Source organism: Sapajus apella, unplaced genomic scaffold (genome assembly GCF_009761245.1).
Source record: "Sapajus apella isolate SASKATOON/1434 unplaced genomic scaffold, GSC_monkey_1.0 scaffold3, whole genome shotgun sequence".
In the NCBI taxonomy this organism is placed as follows: Eukaryota; Metazoa; Chordata; class Mammalia; order Primates; family Cebidae; genus Sapajus; species Sapajus apella.
In genome coordinates this window covers 46,368,088-46,382,218 of record NW_022436943.1, presented here as the reverse complement: position 1 = coordinate 46,382,218, position 14,131 = coordinate 46,368,088, and the positions used below count along the sequence as shown (strand labels likewise).

The 14,131-nt window shown below is 42.4% G+C and overlaps 1 protein-coding gene across 2 annotated transcripts in view; it reads right to left on the bottom strand.

Moving 5' to 3' along the window:
- ZHX2 (zinc fingers and homeoboxes 2) overlaps positions 1-14,131 on the bottom strand; it is a 191,314-nt gene that overhangs the window by 1,830 nt on the left and 175,353 nt on the right. The gene's annotated exons all lie outside the window — the stretch shown is intronic.

Here is a 14,131-nt window from a genome sequence, read left to right as displayed (position 1 = left end):
ATGATAAACATCACAGACACTTTCACTGATTTTATTAGATGGAGCCTTTTCCAAATGTGGTAAGATATAGAATAGTGATAAGATGAGGTACTGTAAATATGTTTTTATTTAATGTTTATATCAACTCTCAGAGGTGTAAATCTTATTACTATTCTCAATTTACAGTTGAGGAAACTGAACACATAGGGGCCTAATGAGTTACCCAAGATCACACAGCTAGTAAGTGGCAGAGCCAAGATTCAAACCCAGCTCATCTCAGAGTCTGTGCTCTTAATAAACAGAATTACTAAGAATCAGTAGGGAGAATTGTTTAATTCTTATGTCTTGGAAGTAATGAACATAGTCCAAGGACCTTGTTATAGGTGGAATGGTGTCCCCCCAAAAAGTCTATATTGAAGTCCTAATTCTCAGTACTTTGGAATGCTATCCTATTAGAAATGCCTGTGCAGCACACGAATGTTCATTGCAGCACTGTTTACAATAGCAAAGACCTGGAACCAACCCAAATGCCCATCGATGATAGACTGGATAGGGAAAATGTGGCACATATACACCATGGAATATTATGCAGCCATCAAAAACGATGAGTTAGGGTCCTTTGTAGGGACATGGATGAACCTGGAAACCATCATTCTCAGCAAACTGACAGAAAAGCAGAAGATCAAACACCGCATGTTCTCACTCATAGGCGGGTGTTGAACAATGAGAACACATGGACACAGGAAGGGGAGCACTACACACTGGGGTCAGTTGGGGGGAAATAGGGGAGGGACGGTGGGGGGTGGGAAGCTGGGGAGAGATAGCAAGGGGAGAAATGCCAGATGTAGGTGATGGGGAGGAAGGCAGCAAATCACACTGCCACGTGTGTACCTATGCAACAATTTTGCATGTTCTTCACATGTACCCCAAAACCTAAAATGCAATAAAATAAATGGGAATAAATAAATAAATAAATAAAAAGCAAAAAAAAAAAAAAAAAAAAAAAAAAGAAATGGCTGTGCAGAGGTAATACAGTTAAATAAAGTGAGAATGAGGCCATTAGGTGGACTCCAATTCAACATGACTGCTGTCCTTGCAGAAAGGAGAAATTTGGACATAGAGACAGATGTGCATAGAGGGAGGATGTGAAGACTCCCACACAGGGAGGAGGCCACGTGATGATTGAGTGCAGATACGGGGGTGATGAATCTACCAGTTAAGGAATGCAAAGGACTGTCAGCAGACACCAGAAGCTGGGAGATGGGCACAGAACAGACTTCCGCACAGCCCTCCCAAGGAAGCAACCCTGTCACAGACTCCCTGATTTGGGTCTGCTGGCCTGCAGAACCGTGAAACAATAAACTTCTTTTGTTTTGAGCCATCCAGTTTACAATACTTTGTGGTAGGTCCAGGAAATGGGGATAGGTCTCCATCATTAACTTGCCTCCTCCCAAGATCCAGAGATCCTGGGAAAGGGATCCCAGGCTTAGGTCTACAGAGGACACAGCTAGTATTCCATGACAGGCTAGAAGTTGTTCAGATCTGTAGATTCCCGGAGCCAATGGCCTTTTCTTTGCCTTCCTCCTGGGAAGGCTGTTTGGCCACTTCTCTGGCTGAGAAGGCTGTGAGAAGGGTTTTTTTTGTTTGTTTCTGTACAAGAGGCCAACAGTAAGAAGAGCGGACTTCTCAGCCAAAGGCATCAGCCGATCATCAATAATGCCATTCACGCCTAACGTCAGGATGTTAAACGAACCCACATTCCCTAGACGCTCCTGGGAGTAAGATTGAATATTGGAGATAAGAAACCAATTTATAAAAGCAAAGTCTGCAGATAAAACCAGATTCCAGGGGTGTCCTTAGGCTCTGGACCACCTAAAAGTGATCCAGCCAAAGTCACCAAGTCGTAAACACTACAGGAATCCTTACAGGTGATGTGGCCAAGATCACGCATTCCACCAGGAAAAAAAAAAAAAAAAAAAGGAAGCTCAGGAGGAAAGCAATTTCTCCTAGGCCACACACAGCTTGCTCAGTGGCATGAGTCAAAAACAAGAATGATCACGACTTTTCCCCCAACAGTGAGAGTAGCTAGTTTCTCGCACCAGGCCCCTTGCTATGTGGTAATATGGCTCCTCTCATCTCCTCCTTACAGCGACTAGCAGGTGATTAGTAGACCCACTTCACAATGAAGAAATGGAGGCCTAGAGAGATCAAATGTGCGTATCATTAGGTAACTAGTGAGTGGTGGAGCCTGATTCCAGCTTGGCCAGTTCAACTTCAGAGCCTCCTGATTCTTAATTGCTCCTGTGTGTACCTATCTTGGGTCCAGGTCATGCACAGCCTCTCCATATACAGAGCTAGGTAGCAACTGAAGAGAGCATGATTGCTTCAAAGATAGGGGGCTGGGGCACCAAGTGAGGACCACGAGACTTATTGCTGATCCCAGGCAGAGCCATATGCACTCCCTGGGTGGGCTCAGTAGCCCACGACCAGCCTCTGCCTGTGCTTTCCAAGAAACCAGGGGTTTCCACAGCAAATGGGGTCTTCCAACACCTTTGGGAGGGAGGCTGCCACTGGCTGGATGTCTGCCTGAACACTTTTCCAGATCTTAGGAGACAAGACCCAAGGGCAGGGAGATAGCTACTGATCTTCTTTCTCCCAACCCAGCTGAAGAACATCAGGTCAGCACAGGACTGCGGGGTGGGGTGGAAAGAGCTGTGGAGTTGGAGAAAGCTGGGATCCAGGATGTGCTACTTCCTGGCTACGTGCTGAGGTTGGTTACTTAACCTCCCAGAGCCTCACTTCCATTTCCATTGCACAGAGCCCGTGGGCTGCTGGCAGGTTACAGACAGGGTGCAAAGCATGCAGGTCCTGGTGCTGGCCAGGGGCTCAAGAAAGATGGCTTGCTTCACTTTTCCCAAGGAAGGCCAGGCATTCAATTAGGGCCTTAGGTATAAGTGAGCTCACCTGTGTGCAGGTGAGTGTAACCATCTTCTCTCTCATAAATGGCACAGAACGCTTCTATTCAAGTGACTGGCAAAAACTCCAGCTTTTAGACAAAGCTCAACATTAAGGTGGTTCTCCATTGGGCAACGTCTTTCTATGATTCCTTGTGTAACTTCTTATGTACAAACATCCCCAACCCTCACATCATACATATTCCTTAAGAAATGATGAACAAAGCTCTTACAATAAACACATACACACAGACTGCAAGGCCAAAAGGATGGCCTGGGAAAAGGGAGACAAAGCCAATTTTACTTTGCGTGGCTTTTGCAGAGGTCTCAGATGTGTATGGATGGCTCTGGGCCCTGGGAACATCCTCAGAATCACTTGGACTTTCTCCTTTGACCTTTTCCAGGGTGAGCAGTGGGCAGGATTTGGGTTATGGGAGCTGGGAAGTCTCAAAAAGGAGACTGGAAAGATGCTGGAAACAGAAGATGGGGCCTGTCCCCTCTTCAGGGGTGTCCTCCTTGGAAGGCCCTCGGCAGAGATGTGGTCAAGTGGGTGGAGGCTGTCCTCCCTCGTTTCTGCCCACTGGCCTTCCCTGACTTCACCATCTGCTCTGGGACAAAGCCCGACCTCCTTTAGCCCTCGGGCCTGTAGGGTCTGGCTCTGGCCTGCCTTTGGGCCACTCTTCCATGCATCTGCTCCACCCTTGGTGATTCACCTGGTCACACGCAGGGTCCTTGCTAACCCCCAGAAGTCAGGGACACAGCCGAGGCGTGGTCACCCCACCTCAGACAGCAGGTCCCATTAGCATGCCACTTCTTCAGGAAGACCTTTGCTCGCAAACCCCACCATCAGATGTTCCTGTTAGATGCTGTCGCCCAGCAGCTGTCTTCAGATTGCCTAGTTAATTGCGAGTGGATGTGAGGCCGAGGAGGACATGGATGGTGCCCATCATGCTCTCTGCTGACTCCGCGGTCTGCTTCCCGTGGAGTCTGGCCCACGCGTTATACTCAACAGGCATTTGCCAATGAATGGAAAATGGACAGCGAGCATAGTGCTCTCAGAGGAGTGGCTGTGATCCAAGGGTGGTGACAAAGTCCACATTTCAGTATTGCTGTTTTTACAAAGCATTGTGGTGCTTTGGGCTATGTGGCTCTTGCTAACTCCCCTGGGCTTCTCTCAGAGTCCTATTACCTGGCCAGAGACAGTCACCCTGCAGAGGGCCAGTGCCTCATCCTAGAGTACCTCTCAGAGTCTCGAAGGACGCTGCAAGGCCGTCGGGCAGGCATTTCATTATGGCCCCCTGGGACATTTCTACCACGTGATATCCAGCCTCTCAGTGAACACTTCCCAGGATGGGAACCCACTGCCTCCCACCCTCCCTTTCTGTCTTGGGGAAAACTTGGAATGTTAAGAAGTACTCATTCTTTAGCAAAATCTGCTTCTCTGTTACATTCCTCACTGGAGAAACAAAAACATTAGAACTGTTTTCCCATGGGTCGGGCGCGGTGGCTCCTGCCTGTAATCCAAGCACTTTGGGAGGCCGAAGCGGTGGATCATGAGGTCAGGAATTTGAGACCAGCCTGACCAACATGGTGAAACCCCGGCTCTTAAAAAAAAAAAAAAATGTTTTCCCATGTGACAGCCTTCTGTTTCTGTTTCTCTTTAATTTTCCCAGGAGAACTTTCTCTCAGGCCCTAGGGACTTGGGAGTGAATACACTGCACTTCGTTAGAAAAGAAAGCAAACATTGAGAGTGATTTATGATCTCTCCATAATATTTTTTTGAAAGGTGTAGCAAGGTTTATTGCTCATTTGCTGAGTGCCTGTTATCTGCTAAACATTTTGTTCCATTGTCATCTGGCTCCTATTTTTGTTACGGAAAAACCCGTCAGTTTAATTGTAGTTTCTCTGTAGGTAACATCTTTTCTTTCTGGTTGCATTTTTTTCCCTCTTTGCCCTAGCTTGATTGAGGTATAAGTGGTTTATAGAAAACCGCACATAATGGATGTAGTTTGATGAGTTTGGGCATATGCACACACTCATGTTACTGTTACTACAATCCAGCAGCAACATAAAACTCCTCCAAAAGTATGCTTGTGTCTATTTTTTGGGGGGCGGTGGGGACGTAACAACACAACATGAGATCTGCCCTCTGAACACATGTCGAAGTCAATATCTTGCTGTTAACTACAGGAACTATGTTGTATAGTATATCTCTAGAAGTTATTCATCTGTATAACTGTATCTTACACTTACAGAGTGAAAATTCCCCACTTCCTCTTATCTCATGCCCTGGTAAACATCATTCCATTGTCTACTTCTATAGTGCTCCATAAGTTTTTTTTTTGAGACAGAGTTTCACTCTGTTACCCAGGCTGGAGTGCAGTGGCATGATCTTGGCTCACTGCAACCTTCACCTCCCGGGCTCAGTGATTCTTGTGCCTCAGTCTCCCGAGTAGCTGGAACTACAGGTGTGCACCACCATGCCTGGCTTTAATTTCTGTATTTTTAGTACAGATGGGATTTTGTCATGTTGGCCAGGCTGGTCTTGAATTCCTGGCCTCAAGTGATCCACCTGCCATGGCCTCCCAAAGTACTGGGATTACAGATGTGAGTCACTGCACCTGGCCTGCTTCATAATATTTCTTTTTCTTTTTTTTTTTTTTTGGTGGAGTCTCGATCTTGTTGCCCAGGCTGGAGTGCAATAGTGTGATCTCAGCTCACTGCAACCTCCACCTCCTGGGTTCAAGCGATTCTCCTGCCTCAGCCTCCTAAGTAGCTGGGCTTACAGGTGCTCACCACTATGCCTGGCTAATTTTTGTATTTTAAGTAGAGACAGGGTTTCACTATGTTGGCCAGGCTGGTCTTGAACTTGTGACCTCAGGCGATCCACCCGCCATGGCCTCCCAAAGTGCTGGGATTACAGTTGTGAGCCATTGTGCCTGGCCTGTTTCACAATATTTGAGCTCAAACTTTCATTTCTTTTAATGAGGGCAGAGGACACGGTCTGATTTTAACTAGAATTGAAAAAGGGAAAATATGTTGGCATGGAGGACGATTAAGGAACCTCCCAGTGGATGACAAAAACTCTGTGCCATCCCAAATTGTCTGTACACCAGGCTTGGCTCAGCTTTGGCACATCCCGCCAAAGCTCCCCTTCCCTGCAGTGGTTTGAAGGGCCTCAAGGGTTGGGGAACTTGCTGAGACCCCCAGGCCAGGTATGCATTCCCTAAGCTGCTTCCAGGGAGGCTCAAAGGCAGCAGGAATGAGAAGGGCCATTGTTCTTCCTGCTCCTGGCCTATCAGCACCTATTGGTCAGGAGAATTTAATAAAACCCGAGCAAATGGAATTGTATTTTAAAATTATTAGACAGATTCCCCAAAGTGCTTACATGTGTGGGTGTGGGTTTAAATTCCAGCTCCACCACTTTTTACCTCAAAGACTTGAATGAGCTACCTTTCTGTACTGCCTTCTCATCAGCCTTAAATGAAGAAACTAATGTGAAGCCCTGCCCAAGGAGAGTCTGAGCTCAGACTCGCCTAACCCTGCCCCCACCTGATGGTTTGTCTCTACCTGCCCCGGTAGCTGAAGACAAAAGACATCATCTTTTGGAAGCTCTATGGCTCTGCCCATTGCCTGAGAAACCCGAGTACTCATCCTGGCCAATGCAGGGCAGGACTATATCCCTTTCTACTACTGCAGCTGGAGCTCTCCTGAAAGCACCACCTCCTGGCAGCGGGCCAACCAATTCAAGCCATTACAGCAACTCATAACAGAACAACCCTGCTTCAAAGGAGCAAACAGCAGCTAATTCCACTGTCTGCAACACCCTGGCTAACCAGAGGTCCTGAGTTTGTCCATGTGACAACTTCACTGCGAGCGTAACCAGCATTCAAGAAAACCAGTGCACTAAACAAAACTACAACCAGGACTCCCACAGAGTCCACTTGACTCCTGTGCCACCTCTACTGGAGCAGGTACTGGTATCCAAGGCTGGGAGACCTGAAGATGGATCACATCACATCACCGCATTGCATCCCATTGCATCCCATTGCATTGCATCGCATCAAGGGATCACTTCATGGGACAAAATAACCTAAACAGCAGCTCTTGAGTTCCAGATCTTTCCACTGAAACAGTCTACCCAAATGAGAAGGAACCAGAAAAGTCATTCTGATAATATGATAAAACAAGGTTCTATAACACCCTCAAAAGATAACATTAGCTCTCTAGCAATGGATTCAAACCAAGATGAAATCTGAATTGCCAGAAAAAGAATTCAGAAGGTTTATTATTAAGCTGCTCAAGGAGGCACCAGGAAAAGGTGAAAACCAATTTAAAGACATTAAAACAACAATACAATATATGGATGAAAAATCTCTAGAGAAATAGATATCATAAAGAAAAGACAATCACAACTTCTGGAAAAGAAAGATACACTTAAATGCAAAATACACTGGAAAGTTTGAAGGGCAGACTCAAACAAGTAGAAGAAACAACTTCAGAGATTGAAGACAAGGCTTTTGAATTAACCCAATCTGACAAAGACAAAACTAATTAAAATAATGAACAAAGCCTCCAAGAAATTTGGAATTATGTGAAATGACCAAACATAAGAATATTGGTGTTTCTGAGGAAGAAGAGGAATCTAAAAGTCTAGAAAATTTATTTGAGAGAATAATCAGGGAAAACTTCCCTGGTCTTGCTAGAGATCTAGACATCCCAAATACAAAAAGCTCAAAGAACACCCCGGAAATTGATCACAAAAAGATCATCACCTAGGCATCTGGTCATCAGGTTATCTAAAGTCAAGATGAAGTAAAGAGTCTTAAGAGCTGTGAGGCAAAAGGATCAGGTAACCTATAAAGGAAAACCTACCAGATTAACGGCAGATTTCTCAGTAGAAACTCTGTAAACCAGAAGGGATTGGGATCCTATCTTTAGCCTCCTTAAACAAAATAATTACCACCCAGGAATTTTATATCCAGGGAAACTAAGTTTCATAAATGAAGGAGAAATAAAGTCTTTTTCAGACAAAAAATGATGAGAGAATTCCCCACTGCCAAGTCAGCACTACAAGAAATGCTAAAAGGAGTTCTAAATCTTGAAACAAAACCCCAAAATACACTAAAATAGAATCTTCTTAAGGCAGAAATCTCATAGGACCTATAAAACAGTAACACACACACACACACACACACACACACACACACAAACCAAGGTATTCAGGCAACAACTAGAATGATGAAGAGAACAGTACCTCTCAACACTAACATTGAATGTAAATGGCCTAAAGGCTCCACCTAAAAGATACTGAATGGCAGAATGGATAAAAATCTACCAACCAAGTTAACTGTTGTTTTCAAGATATTCACCTAACGCATAAGAACTCACATGAATGTAAGGTAAAGGAGTGAAGAAAGATATTCCATGCAAATGGAAACCAAAAGCGAGCAGGAGTAGCTATTCTTATAGCAGACAAAACAGACTTTAAAGACACAACAGTTAAAAAAGACAAAGTGGGACATTATATAATTATAAAATAATTAAATATCACAATCCTAAATGTATATGCACCTAATACTAGAGCTCCCAAATTTATGAAAACACTACTAGACCTAAGAAATGAGATAGACAGCAACACAATAATAGTGGGGACTTCAACACTACACTGATAGCACTAGACAGGTCATCAAAACAGAAAGTCAACAAAGGAACAGCAGATGCAAACAATAGCCTAGAGCAAATGGACTTAACAGATATTTTCAGAACATTCTATTCAACGACTGCAGAATATACATTGTTTTCATCAGCACATAGAACATTCTCCAAGATAGACCATATGACAGGCCACAAAACAAGTTTTAACAAATTTAAGAAAGTCAAAATTATATCAAGTACTCTTTCAGACCACAGTGGAATAAAATTGAAAATTAACTCCAAAAGGAACATTCAAAACTATACAAATATGTGGAAGTTAAATGATATGCTCCTGAATGATCCTTGGGTCAACAATGAAATCAAGATGGAAATTAAATAGTTATTAGACCTGAACAGTAAGAGTGATGCAACTGAGTAAAACCTCTGGGATGCAGCAAAAGCAGTGACAAGAGGAAAGTTCATAGCATTAAGCGCCTACATCAAAAAGTCTGAAAGAGCATAAATAAACCATCTAAACTCACACCTCAAGAAACTAGAGAAAGAAGAACAAACCAAACCTAAACCCAGCAGAAGAAAAGAATAACAAAGATTAGAGCAGAATCAAATGAAATTAAAAGACAAAAACAACACAAAAGATAAATGAAACAAAAAGGTGGTTCTTTGAAAAGGTAAACAAAATCGATAGACCACTTGTGAGATTAACCAAAAAAAGAAGAGAGAAGATCCAAATAAACTCAATTAGAAACAAAATGGGAGATATTATAACTGATGCCTCAGAAACACAAAATATCATTCAAGGCTACTATGAACACCTTTATGAGCACAAACTAGAAAACCTAGAGGAGATAAATAAATTCCTAGAAATATACAACCCTTGCAGATTAAACCTGGAAGAAATGGAAACTCAGAACAGACAAATAACAAGTAGCAAGACTGAATGAGTAATGAAAAAATAGCCAACAACAACAAAAAAAACGTCTGGGACCAGGTGGACTAACAGCTGAATTCTATCAGACATTTAAAAAAAAAAAAAAAAAGATACCATTTCTACCGAAACTATTGCAAAAGATAAAGAGGGAATCCTCCCTAAATCCTTCTATGAAGCCAGTATTACCTAATACCAAAATCAGGAAAGGACATTAAAAAAGAAAAAACTAAAGACCAATATCCCTGATGAACATAGATGCAAAAATCCTTCACAAAATATTAGTTAACCAAATTCAAAAGCATATCAATGAGATAATCCACCATGATCAAGTGGGTTTCATACCAGGAATGCAGGGCTGGTTTAACAAACACAAGTCAATAAATGTGATACGCTACATAAAGAGAAGTAAAAACAAAAGTTATATGATCATCTCAATAGATGCAGAAAAAGCATTTGACAAAATCCAGCATCCCTATATGATTAAAATCCTCAGCAAAATTGGCATAGAAAGGACCCTTAAGGGAGTAAAAGCCATCTATGATAAACCCACAGCCAACATTATACTTAATGGGGAAAAGTTGAAAGCAGTTCTCTTGAGAACTGGAACAAGACAAAGATGCCCACTTTCACCACTTCTATTCAACATAATACTAGAAGTCCTAGCCAGAGGAATTAGACAAAAGAAAGAAATAAAGGGCATCCAAATTGGTAATGAGGAAGTCAGACTGTTGCTGTTTGCTGATGATATTGATTGTATACCTAGAAAACCCTAAAGTCTCATCCAAAAAGCTCCTAGATCTGATAAATGAATTCAGTAACGTTTCAGAATACAAAATCAATGTTCACAAATCAGCAGCACTGCTATACACCAAGGGTGACCAAGCTGAGAATCAAATCAAGAACTCAACTCCTTTTATAATAGCTGCAAACAACCAACCAACCAACCCAAAAAACCAACTTAGGAATATACCTAATCAAAGAGGTGAAAGATCTCCACAGGGAAAGCTATAAGACACTACTGAAATAAACCATAGATAACACAAACAAATGGAAACATATCCCATGCTCATGGATGGGTAGAATCAATATTGTGAAAATAACCATACTGCCATAAGCAATCTATAAATTCAATGCAACTCCCATCAAAATACCATCATCATTTTTCATAAAACTAGAAAAAAAATCTTAAAATTCATATGAAATCAAAAAAGAGCTCACATAGTCAAAAGCAAGACTAAGCAAAAAGAACAAATCTGGGGCATCACATTACCCTACTTCAAACCAGGCTATAGTTAACAAAACAGCATAGTACTGGTATAAAAACAGGCACATAGACCAATGGAACAGGATAGAGGAACTAGATATACCTACAGCCAACTGATCTTTGACAAAGCAAACAAAAACATAAAGTAGGGAAAGGACACCCTATTCAACAAATGGTGCTGGGATAATTGGCAAGCCTCATGTAGAGGAATGAAACTGGGTCCTCATCTCTCACCTTATACAAAAGTAAACTCAAGATGAATAAAATACTTAAATCAAAGACCTGAAGTCATAAAAATTCTTCAATATAACATCAGGAAAACTCTTCTAGACATTGGCCTAGGCAAAGAGTTCATGACCAAGTACCCAAAAGCAAATGCAACAAAAACAAAGGTAAATAGATGGGACTTAATTAAAAAGCTTCTGCACAGCAAAAGAAATAGCAGAATAAACAACCCACAGAGTGGGAGAAGATATTCACAAACTGTGCATCTGACAAAGGACGAATATTCAGAATCTATAAGAAACTCAAACAAATCAGCAAGAAAAAACAATCCCACATAAAGTGGGGTAAAGACACGAATAGAAAATTCTCAAAAGATAAATGAATGGTCAAAAAACATATGAAAGAATGCTCAAAATCACTAATTATCAGGGAAATGCAATTCAAAACCATAATTCCATACCACCTTATTCTGGCAAGAATGGCCATAAATAATGAATCAAAAGAATAATAGATGTTATCATGGACATGATAAAAAGGGAACACTTTTACACTGCTGGTGGAAATGTCAACTAGTACAACCACTATGGAAAACAGTATGGAGATTCCTTAAAGAACTAAAAGTAGAACTACCATTTGATCCAGCAAGCCCACTACAGGGTAACTACCCTGAGGCAAAGAAGTTATTATATGAAGAAGACACTTGCACATTCATGTTTATAGCAGCAAAATTCAAAATTGCAAAAATATGGAACCAGCCTAAATGCCTATCAACCAAGTGGATAAAGAATATGTGGTATGTATATACCATGGAATACTGCTCAGCCATAAAAAGGAATGAAATAATGGCATTCGCAGCAACCTGGATGGAGTTGGAGACCATTATTCTAAGTGAAGGAACTCAGGAATGGAAAACCAAACATCATATGTTCTCACTCACAAGTCGGAGCTAAGCTATGAGGAAGCAAAGGCATAAGAATGACATAATAGACTCTGGGGACTTTGAGGGGAAGGATGAGAGGTGGTTGAGGGATAAAAGACTACACATTAGGTGCAGTGTACACTGCTCGGGTGATAGGTGCACCAAAATCACACCTAAAGAACTTATCCATGCAACCCAACACCACATGTTCCCCCCAAACTATTGAAATAATAGTAACAATAAAGAAACTAATATGGACCTTGGAGTGTGACTGTGAGGATGAGGTGAGTCAGCACATGCAAAGTACCCGAGCAGTCCTGAAAGACTGAGTGCTCAGCAGTACTACCCTGTGTCACCGTTCTAGACACCCCCAGCCTGACCCCCTCCTGAGATGCAATTAACACCCACTGGCATGAACAGGAGGGGCCCCAATAGAAAATGTCAACCTGGAAAGGCAAGAAGCAGGGGCCACGTTCTTCTCCATAGAGAGAGCAGTAAGCAAGTTCAGATGCAGTATCTATTGGTATTAATGTTGGAACCCTGTTCTAGGGGTGATATGGTTAGGCTTTGTGTCCCCACCCAAATCTCATCTTGAATGGTAATCCCCATAATCTCCATGAGTCAAGGGAGAGACCAGGTAGAAGTAATTGAATCACGGCAGTGGTTTCCCCCATACTATTCTCCTGATAGTGAGTTCTCATGAGATCTGATGGTTTTGTAAGGGGCTCTTCCCCATTCCCTTGGCATTTCTTTCTGCCGCCTTGTGAAGAAGGTGCCTTGCTTCCCCTTCCCCTTCTGCCATGGCTGTAAGTTTCCTGAGGCCTCCCCAGCCATGCTAATTGTGAGTTAATTAAAACCTCTTTCCTTTATAAATTACCTAGTCTTGGGCAGTTCTTTAGAGCAGTATGAAAATAGCCTAATACAAGGGGCTTTCATTTATATTATCTCACTTAATTCTTACAACAACAGACAACTGTTTGTAAGCATTATGAACAGAATTATATCCCCTCCTCAATTCATATGTTGAAGCTCTAATCTCTAAGATGACCGTATTTGGAGATAGTGTTTTTAAGGAGGTAATTAAGTGTGGGGTAATTAAGTCCTAATCTCTGGTGTCCTTATGAGAAAAAGAAGAGACACCAGCCGTGTGAACACACAGAGCAAAGACTATGTGAAGAAACAGTGAGAAGGTGGATGTTGGCAAGCTAAGAAGAGAGGCCTCACCAGAAACCAACCCTGCTAGTGCCCTGATCTTGAACATCTAGCCTCCAGAACTGTGAGAAAATAAATTTCTGTTCTTTAAGTGACCCAGTCTGTGGTACTCTGTTATGTCAGCCTTAGCTGACTAATACAGTAAGTATCAAGGTCATAGAAAGAGTAAAGTAAAATGTATAGGCATGTGGGTTCTCTAGAATTTTCCACCATCCATCCTCCATGTTCCACCAGGGCAGGAAGGTCTAAACGCCCAGGACATTTGCAAGTTGGTTTTCCTTTTGCTCCTAGCTTGAGTATCTCAGAGGGCGTCAAACTTTCTCTAGGTTTATACCCAATGAACCATGTAATCTCCATTACTGGTGAGACAGAGGAGTTTCAAGGATAATTTTGTTTATATGTGAATCTACCTAACACTCTGGCTTTTAATCCCTGCCCTTCTGTGAAGTGTGGGCCCAGGCAAGTCATGCCTATTACGGCCACTTTTCAGTTCCTCTGGAGTATGTCATTTCTTCTGTCTGGAATGTTCTTCTTTTTTTAGTCTTGCTCTGTGGCCCAGGCTGGAGTGCTGTGGTGAGATCTCGGCTCACTGTAACCTCCACCTCCCGGGTTCAAGCAATTCTCTTGCCTCAGTCCCTCAAGTAGCAGGGACTATAGGTATGCACCACTATACCCAGCTAATTTTTGTATTTTTAGTAGAAACAGGGTTTCATCAAGTTGATCAGGCTTGTTCAAACTCCTGACCTCAGGTGATCTGTCTGACTCGACCTCCTAAAGTGCTGGAATTTGAGGATACAGGCATGAGCCACTGTGCCTGGCCCCATTACCTCTTTAGGAAGTGTTCCCCAAACTTTAAATCCACTATTCAAATCATCAAATTCCCGTATTCTATACTCTTAACGGCACCAAAGATCAGTATAGCAACTTTCCTTTTTGTTTGATTAAAGATTGGTTAAAGCTTCACTTTCCATTAGACCAAGGGCTCCATGAGG